Source organism: Phragmites australis, chromosome 8, assembly GCF_958298935.1.
Source record: "Phragmites australis chromosome 8, lpPhrAust1.1, whole genome shotgun sequence".
In the NCBI taxonomy this organism is placed as follows: domain Eukaryota; kingdom Viridiplantae; phylum Streptophyta; class Magnoliopsida; order Poales; family Poaceae; genus Phragmites; species Phragmites australis.
This window is the reverse complement of record NC_084928.1, coordinates 37,047,613-37,056,155: the sequence shown is the minus strand read 5'-3', so window position 1 is coordinate 37,056,155 and position 8,543 is coordinate 37,047,613. Positions and strand designations below refer to the sequence as shown.

The following is an 8,543-nucleotide window of genomic DNA, read 5'->3' as shown; positions in this document are numbered from 1 at the left end:
AAAAATGTACCTAGAAAGAAAGCAAATGTGAGATTCGAAAACCTTAGCAAGCGAATTTGCTTTAACGAACTATTTAACCATAGTTGATAACAATTATCTTTAAATAGAAACTAAAAATGAAACAGACTATCAACGTCAAGAAAAAATATGGCTAAACAAGTCTAATGGCAATATTGGCTATTTTAACATACTCTAACATAATCCTGCACATCCACATCATTCATATATATAAGCTAACTTAAAAAAGCATTAAGACATTGATGTGGCCTCCTAAGGAATACCACCACCACATTCATGTGGTCTCCACCTCCGCATGTGACCTTGTTTGCTCCTCCAAGTTCAGATTACATGTAGTTGGATGCCTCAATCAGTGGCTCAGTGCACTGTTTCAGATCAATCATGGCGTTCCGAATTGGTTGTTGTACGATATCATTTTGTCATGTATTTGCACCCATGTACATGCACATATACGTAAAAAAAGGAAAAGAAAAGACAAAAAAAGGGAAATGGGTCCTTAGCCGGCCCAGCCCGGCTCCCTCCCCCTCCTCCTTTCTTCATCAGGCCGGTCCGACCCATCCCGCGCCACCTTATCCTCACGCACCGGCTGCCCTAGGGCGCCTGGGCGCTGTTCCAATTCCCCACATGCCCGAGCGGCCACCTCTCTCCCTCACGCGCGCCGCCGCCTCACTCGAGCCACGCTGGCGCTCCCACGTCACGCCGCCGGCCAAGCCGGCTCACTCCTTTCCCCCTCCCTGCTCCCTGGGCCTACGCCGCTCTCCCACGCAATCAAGCCGCCCCGCACCAAGCTGTTGTGCTGCGCCGCCTTGCCCCCTGGTCCACGGGTTGCACCACTCACGTCGCTCGAGCCATGCCGCCTTCCTCTCTTCCTATCCCCTTCAAATCGGGCTCATCTCTATCCCTAAACAACCAGATTCGAATTCGATTCCCAAATCCTAACCACCCTGCCTCTATCCCTTCGATCCGATCTCTCCGGAGGGAACCCCGGCCGCCTATATAAGAGCAGGGAGGGGACCCCTTGAGGGGGATCGATTTTTGGGCTCTGACCGAAGCCCTGCTACGTCGAGCTCGTGCTGCCGCCATCACCAAGGAAGGAGAAGTCTTTGAGGAGGAAGGCCGGGACTTGTTGCTACCCATCGCTGCCCAGAACTCGCCGGCCTCCTCATCCATCAACCAGCCACCGCCAAAGATGAGTTCTGGCCGGTGCAACCTCGTCGTCATCACCCTCGCTGTCGCCCATCGTGTCGTGCGTATGCAGCATCGCTGCTGGCCCGAGTCCGATCCCTACTTGCAAATCGGGAGAGGCAGTCCAGTGTGATGCGCGCGCGTATTATTGCCACCCTGTGTGCCCAGCCTTCATGCTGATGCTCTGTGATCGTCGGACATCGTGATGTGCGCGTTGCCGTATGTCTATGCTTGCCATGGGCCGGTGATGCTAAAACTGAGGCTTGGTTGCAGCGTTTTCTCTGTCTGTCCTGTGTGTGTGCCGTCGCGCCACCCGTCTATCTCGCCGTGCCATATCATGCACGTGCATAGGGAAAAGAGAAAAGGTTTTGATTTGATTTCTTTTGCAAAGATTTTTTTGAAATTCAAATTTTGGTAAAAACTAGGATTTACATGCCTTTGGCTTTTGCATTCGTCGAACGTGAGTCTACGGATTGTTGGATGTGATTCTTACAGTGTGTAAAGAGAGGTGTTGTTGGTAATAGACTTAACATGTGTGTCCTCCATGATCGCCATGCAGGCTTGCTGAACGCTATCAACACATTGCAGAGTGGTGCGGTCGAGGTATTGTTGTGGCCAAATTTGCATAGTCGTTGGTGCATACGGCATCTTAGAGCAAACTTCTATAAACAATTCAGGAGTGAGAGGTTGATGGATCTTTTTAAGAAGTTGTGCAAACAGAACCAAAGGAGGAAGTTTGATGCTCTGTGGGAAGAGCTGGATAAACCAACTGGTAGGCACATGGATGAAGTTTTGAAGAATCCAATTATACCAAGGAAGGAGGAGCCCAATGACCTAGAGCCTTTACCACTTGAGCCACAGAGTGTAACCCTTCTCGTGGCCATTGATGATAAAACTGAGGCCCCGGTCTTGATGGCTTGGTGGCTGCTATGTTAAGTGCGGCAGCTTCTGTCCATGACAGTCGCCTTCCTGCTGTTGCAATCCTGTCGATGGTTTCCTATTGCCGTATGATGCCATGTTGTGGTTGCAATCACTGGGCATTGAGCCTGATGCGGTGATGATGCTGTGATGGCTTGTAGTTGCTTATCCTATGGTAGCCCTCCTGTTCTAATGTGCATGTGAGCAGCTTCCCAATACATAGATGCTGCCCCCTTCTATTTCGATATCAAAGATGACACTATGCTACTCTCTCTCTGTGGCCGGTTTGATACAGATGTTTGAGGCCTATTGTTGTTAGCTCCAGTATGTGTGCAGGATGATGAAGTGTTGGCTTTGTTCCTTGATCATGCCCCTTCTGTTGCCTCTTATTGGTTAATTTGTGATGCTACTGTTGTGGCTTGCCGATGCTTGCCTCTACTGTGGCCTAATGAGAAAATATATTGTCATTGTGGCAGGAGCCTTTGTGGCCCATCACAGTGATTACCCCTGCCTGTGTGGCTTCGCCTATGTGGCATTGTGCCTAAGTGGCTGTTGGATAATACGGATCGCCGAAAATATATGTGCCATTGGGGCAGGAGCCTTCGTGGCCCACAAGTGATCACCCCGCCTTTGTGGCACGTTGCCTGTTGCCTTCGGAGATGACCGATGAGGACAAATCTGAGGCCCGAAGAGTGAGTTAGTGAGTCAAGCACGACGTCGGAGCTCCTAGTTGTGGCCATGCCGTCGCTTTGGGTAGAAGCTACGCGTCGTGCCGCGCTCCTAGCTCACCTCTTCGTAGAACATACACGATTCTGAGGCCTACGTGGCCGATGATGACCCGGGACACATATACAGTCAAAAAAAGCTTATGCTAGACTGTTGTCCCATACTTTACCATATTTTATTGCTAACGCTTACTTTGCTTGGTCTTTGTTGTGTGTGACTACAACCTTGCAGACTCGGAGACGACATCGGTATGACGACCGCCAGCACACTTAATCGGAGGTAGCCTGAAGACGGGCGTAATTAACCAGAAAGCCTCACGAGGCCACGGGAACCAAGACAAAGCAATCGCCAGATCGTGAAGATAGTCAGATAGCGTGTGCGTTGTGGAGTAAAAATATATATGAGAGAAGCTGTACTTTATGATTTCAATATGAATGAATAAAGTTACATGTTTCAATTATTACATTCTTCTGTCTTTCGTATACTCTGTATACTGGCACGCCCGCAATACCACATACATACAAAGCTACAATACAAATTTGAACGCGAGACGTTTCGAATCCGCGAAACAGTTGTTCCAAGTGGAAAGCACTTCGTAGAAATGAAGCGAGAGCCATCATGGTACTTGAGGTAGTCGTACTACCTCTGTTTTCGTTTACTTGTCATCAATTTTTTACTGTAGCAACTTTGACCTTACATTTTTTCCTACGAAAAATTTGCGAATACTTAAAAGTATCTAATACTAATTAAGTATATTTCACAATGAATCTAATGATACGAAAGTTTTAGTTTTTTATAAATCTTTTGTAGAAAAAAAGTAAGGTCAAAATTGCTACAGTAAAAATTGCTACAGTAAAAAATTGGTGACAAGTAAATAAAAATAGAGGTAGTATTTTTCAATTCAACAGAACATCCACATGGACTGTTCAAGTTTCAGTGCTTCAAAATCGAAGCATGTTATGGAGACAGACATAAAACAAAACCTTAAAGCTTGCCTCACGATCAGTTTAATAGATTCCATGTACACAAGAATACTAAGGAAATGGACCATTTAAACACTGCAGGGTTGTATAAAACACAAACCTCTTCATCGGTATTAAATGATTGCAATCGTGATCGCAGAGCTGACTTTACTGTTATTGGCAGACCATGGTATAAATTGTCCCTAGCACTAGGAGAAAGAGAGAGTGGCCGAGAAACCTGCATAGGCACACATGATATATTCAGAATTTAGTGGCTTTTTTTTGTAATCAATGAAGCAACATCAATAGCAGTATAGAGATTGAAAATGTATAATACTGTGGTGATACAAATATATGCACTGTAGTGTTGGTTTTATCTAAAAAGACAGCAAAATATTCAAGCTGGGTGACCATAAATATTCATTACAATCCACAATTACGGTTCACCATAAGGAAAGGAAAATGGATAAATGCATGACTCGTCAACATAACAGAAACTGATTTCTAAAATGACAAGAGAATGTATATGAAATTTCGGCAAGTCCACATAATGAAGGTGGGACATCAAACAGACAAAGTATATGTGGAGTTATCAAAAGAACTTACTATATTTTCAATCTGATTGATAATGTTAGCATAATGTAGTGCCAGACCACAGGGACCCAGCCTTTTGTTCTGGGCTTGCTCAGAATCGAAGAAGTCGGTTCCTGCAGAAACTGTTTATTTTGAGAGATGTTAGGATATTATAAGATACATTTTGTGGGAGCAATAAAAACATCCAATCGAGTACTAATATTTACCAGCTTCATTGACTGCATCCCGGATTTGTTTATGTAAAAAAAATTACAATATCAACAAGCTTCTCCACAATCTGAATAGAGGATTAAAAATGCAATGTCAACATACACAGAGATGATTTTTAGTGCTGCCTCTCACACACGGCAGCGGGCTTTTCTTTGTTGATTAAATAGGCAAACGACGCGAGGATTACATGGGCTGTTAGCCCGACTCTTCAGCCACGAACTCAAACGTGTCATACCACGTCCAAAACGTGTGCAACTACTCCACTAGATAATAACATGCATGTACTAACTATCTTAACCAAATCACTTGATACTAGCTTATGCATGCAACCACTAGATAAATTACCTGACTCAGAGACTAATTCATGCAATATGTTGGCTCCATTGCTCTCGTATGCAGCATCGATTCACGCGGCAGCATCGATTCATGCCTCCCACTGCACATCGGCATCTCTCCATGTCCATGAATGCTCTTCATGCTGAGCCACACCGGCCTACACAAATATACTAACTACATGCAAGACGAAAATAAATATAAAGATACATAATATCAAGATTAGCTCCAATATTTTTTCTCCTATTTCCTTGATGTAGGATTGATAACTCTATAAAGAAAGATCAATTAGATGGGAGTGAATGATTGTGCGGAAGCTAATAACCTAATTTTTTAAGCTCTGGATAAATTGGTCTTATGTCACTAAAATTGACCTAACAAAGATCCATCTATTGCATTGCCCTAAATTCTTAACTGTAGATACTAGACGTCAATACACAACCAACGTGACAAGAATCAGTTCAATTGGATGTGTAGATCTAAAGATTTGAAATTCGCAAACATACTGTTCTACACAGTAACACAAAACACGAATTGATTAAACCCTAACCCGTTATTAATCAAGAATTATGAATTTTTAACGAATCAAAACTTTCAGAGACTTACCAAGATGCTCTAGGATGACTTTAGATGGATTCAATCAAGTCTTACCATGATGGAGTAGAAGATCCATGAAATCCGAAAGTGACAGCGAAACACGAATGAAGAACGGCGATCAAGATCAAAATTTCAACTCATCATCTTACCAAATATGACCTTTATTTTGTAGATGAGTTTAAAAGGTGCATACATAGCACCCTTACAATGATTTCCATGAAATTCCAAAACCTAGATGCAAACTCTAGGTTCTCCTCTAAGCTGTTCTCCGTGTTGTTAACATTTCATAAGCCACAACCCTTTCAAATTTATACTACCAGGCCCAACACCAGGCCTAGTCCTTTTCCTAATCGTATCCCAACGGGACATGAATTACCAAACAACCAATGTCCTTTCCATAACCGAATCCAAACCGATCCGAGTCCTTCCCGGACTCGACCTCGACTCTTTATGGAACAGGACTCTGTGACTTCCACATGTCACACACACATCTGATCGGACCTTAGCCTCATCATGCCATGTACTCGAACGACGACATCTTCATCTAGTCAGACCGCAGCCTGACCACGACCAGTGACCACGTCTAGTGACCACGATCAGTGACCACTAGACGTGGATTGTTGGTTGATTGTCATATTTGAGCTTACAGAGTTGGATCTCGAGCATCCGGGGATGGAGACGAAGCAGCGATCAAGGCATGGGGGTGGCTAGCCATGGCAGAGGAGGAAGTGGCAGGGAGGAGCGGCACCAGCTCCAGCGCTGGTGGAGAGCGCGGGATGTCACGTCCGGTTTTTTAAAAGAACAATAAGATGTATTCCATATGTATGTCAGGATCAGTTTCATCATACATGCGATGACATATCAGTGATATACAGTTCTATATCAAATAAAAATAACTTTATTGCAATAAATACTAGAGTTTTTAGATCGCGGCGGAAGAACAAGAGGAAACTCCAACGAAAGCTTCAGGACACACCACAGGTAATCGACTGGGGACAACGCGACCTAGGATGCTCCGACTTCATTGTAGTCTTCAGCTTCCTTGATTTTCGTGTAGTCTTCTCCTACTGAACAGCATTTATTATTGAAAACAACAAGTGTGAGTACATATCGTACTCCGCAAGTGTAGGAAAGATATGACATAAGGGCTTAGGACAAAAAGGCTTGACTTAGGTTTACTGCATCTATGCCATCCTAACCTATGACTCAAAAGAACCTAGCAGCCTATTTACTAGGTTATGACTCCAACATTAAAGGAAAAAACTCATCAGATTCTATCCGACTACCAGACTCACCAGATATCCCATATCCGACTACCGACTCATCGGGGGTTCCACCACCCGACTACCCAGACCAACCATTCAAGATCCCCACTAATTATGAAGAAGATCAAGTCCGCTCTTAACAGTGAGCATGGCTGATCGATTAGTTTTATTACTCTGCAGAGTTTGCACACTTTACCCACGAGTCGTGATTCCCGTTTTGCTTTACACTTCCGAGGTGTAGAGCTGAGGTCTCACTACAAGGCCGTTACAAAGCGCCTCCAAATCTATATGCACCCACTAAGATTTTACCGCTAACAGGGATTCCATCCACTGCAGAGACCCCCTCTTATGCCACTTAACCGTCCACTAGTGCGTACAGAATATTAAGGACAACTAATTATTTGGCTAGGCCGTACCCATATAGGCCTCGTGGTTGTGCTGTTATGCCGGGTAACAGGCTTCACAATCCAGTCCTTAGGATCCCACTCAGGAACAAACATAACCCTGCTGTGCAGCTCCACCTCAAACTAGTCATCCAGTTGGGATCCCTATACCATGTTACTACAAGATTACCGTACCTAAATTCTTGTTACATAAACATTAGTCAGGATTAATATTTACTCCAACCATGATAGCACTAGCACAACTACCCTTTTTATTTCCCATAACTCTTCAAAGGCTACAAGAAAATATCACACAAATCCTAGTAAAACCCTAATCATGGGATTCCATGTTAAACAAGCATGCATCTAGGGGAAAAAATGGAAAGCTACAATATACTACAGTGGTGTCAAAGTGGTCAAGAACACTTTCCTTCGAATGCAGGTTGCTCAAAGTCCTCGAATGCCTAGCCTTACAAGCTGACACACTGCTCGTCTCCTAAAGCAATTGCGCACACCGGAAAGCAAACAAACACAACAGCTAAGTACAACACACAAAATAGAGGGAAAGCACTCTAAAAAGGCTACTAATGGACAGTACACACTTCTATGATCGCGTGAGCGCAAGAATCGCCTAAATCGGAGATTGTATGAAAAAGTTATGATAGTTTTAATATACAGGGGCTTTTCTAAAAAAAATATAGGGACTAAATTATAAAAAATAGAAAGCTCTAGGGACCTATATGTAAAATTCAAGGACCTTGTAATTATACAAAAGTTCAGGGGGTTAAAAGCATAATACAGAACTAACTAGGGGCATATTTATGAAACATAAAAGTTTGGGGGCCTAAATGTAAAATTACATATTTTCTGGGAATAAGGGAATTATTTTTGTACTGAAAAACCTATTTATTGCGTCAGAAGGCTGACTGGGCTCGCTGGGCTGATGTGGCGGCTTACGCGGCTGCTGACTCAGCGCAGATGCTGACATGGCGCCTACGAGGCTGCTGACCGGGACGGTGGACCAGTACCATGGACTAGGTCCACGGATCTACGGTGGACCGAAGGGGTATGGGGTTCGGCTGATCTAATCTGGGTTGCCGATGGGAGATGCAATGGCTCTCGTCATTTGGGGAGGGAGGGGCGGCGACAGGGGCCAGCGGACAGCGGCGCCGCCGCGGGTTTCGCCGGAGCATCTCCGACGAGGCTTGATCTATCACTACGGGCTACCAAACTCGGCGATTTTTGGCGCAATAGAACGAGACGGCGACGGGGAGTCCCTCTAGGGGGTTCTTGATGGTCGGCGGCGCTTCTGTGGTGGTCGGCGATGGAGAAGAATGGTGGCGGAGGTCGGA

The 8,543-nt window shown here is 44.6% G+C and overlaps 1 long non-coding RNA gene across 1 annotated transcript; it reads right to left on the bottom strand.

The window, feature by feature from the left end:
* Window positions 1–3,930: 3,930 nt before the first annotated feature.
* LOC133927406 (uncharacterized) lies at window positions 3,931–5,707 on the bottom strand. The gene is made up of 4 exons (XR_009911332.1): window positions 4,959–5,707; window positions 4,610–4,680; window positions 4,416–4,525; window positions 3,931–4,047 (listed from the first exon to the last, which is right to left on the bottom strand). It is a non-coding gene; the product is annotated as an uncharacterized LOC133927406 (long non-coding RNA).
* Window positions 5,708–8,543: the final 2,836 nt, after the last annotated feature.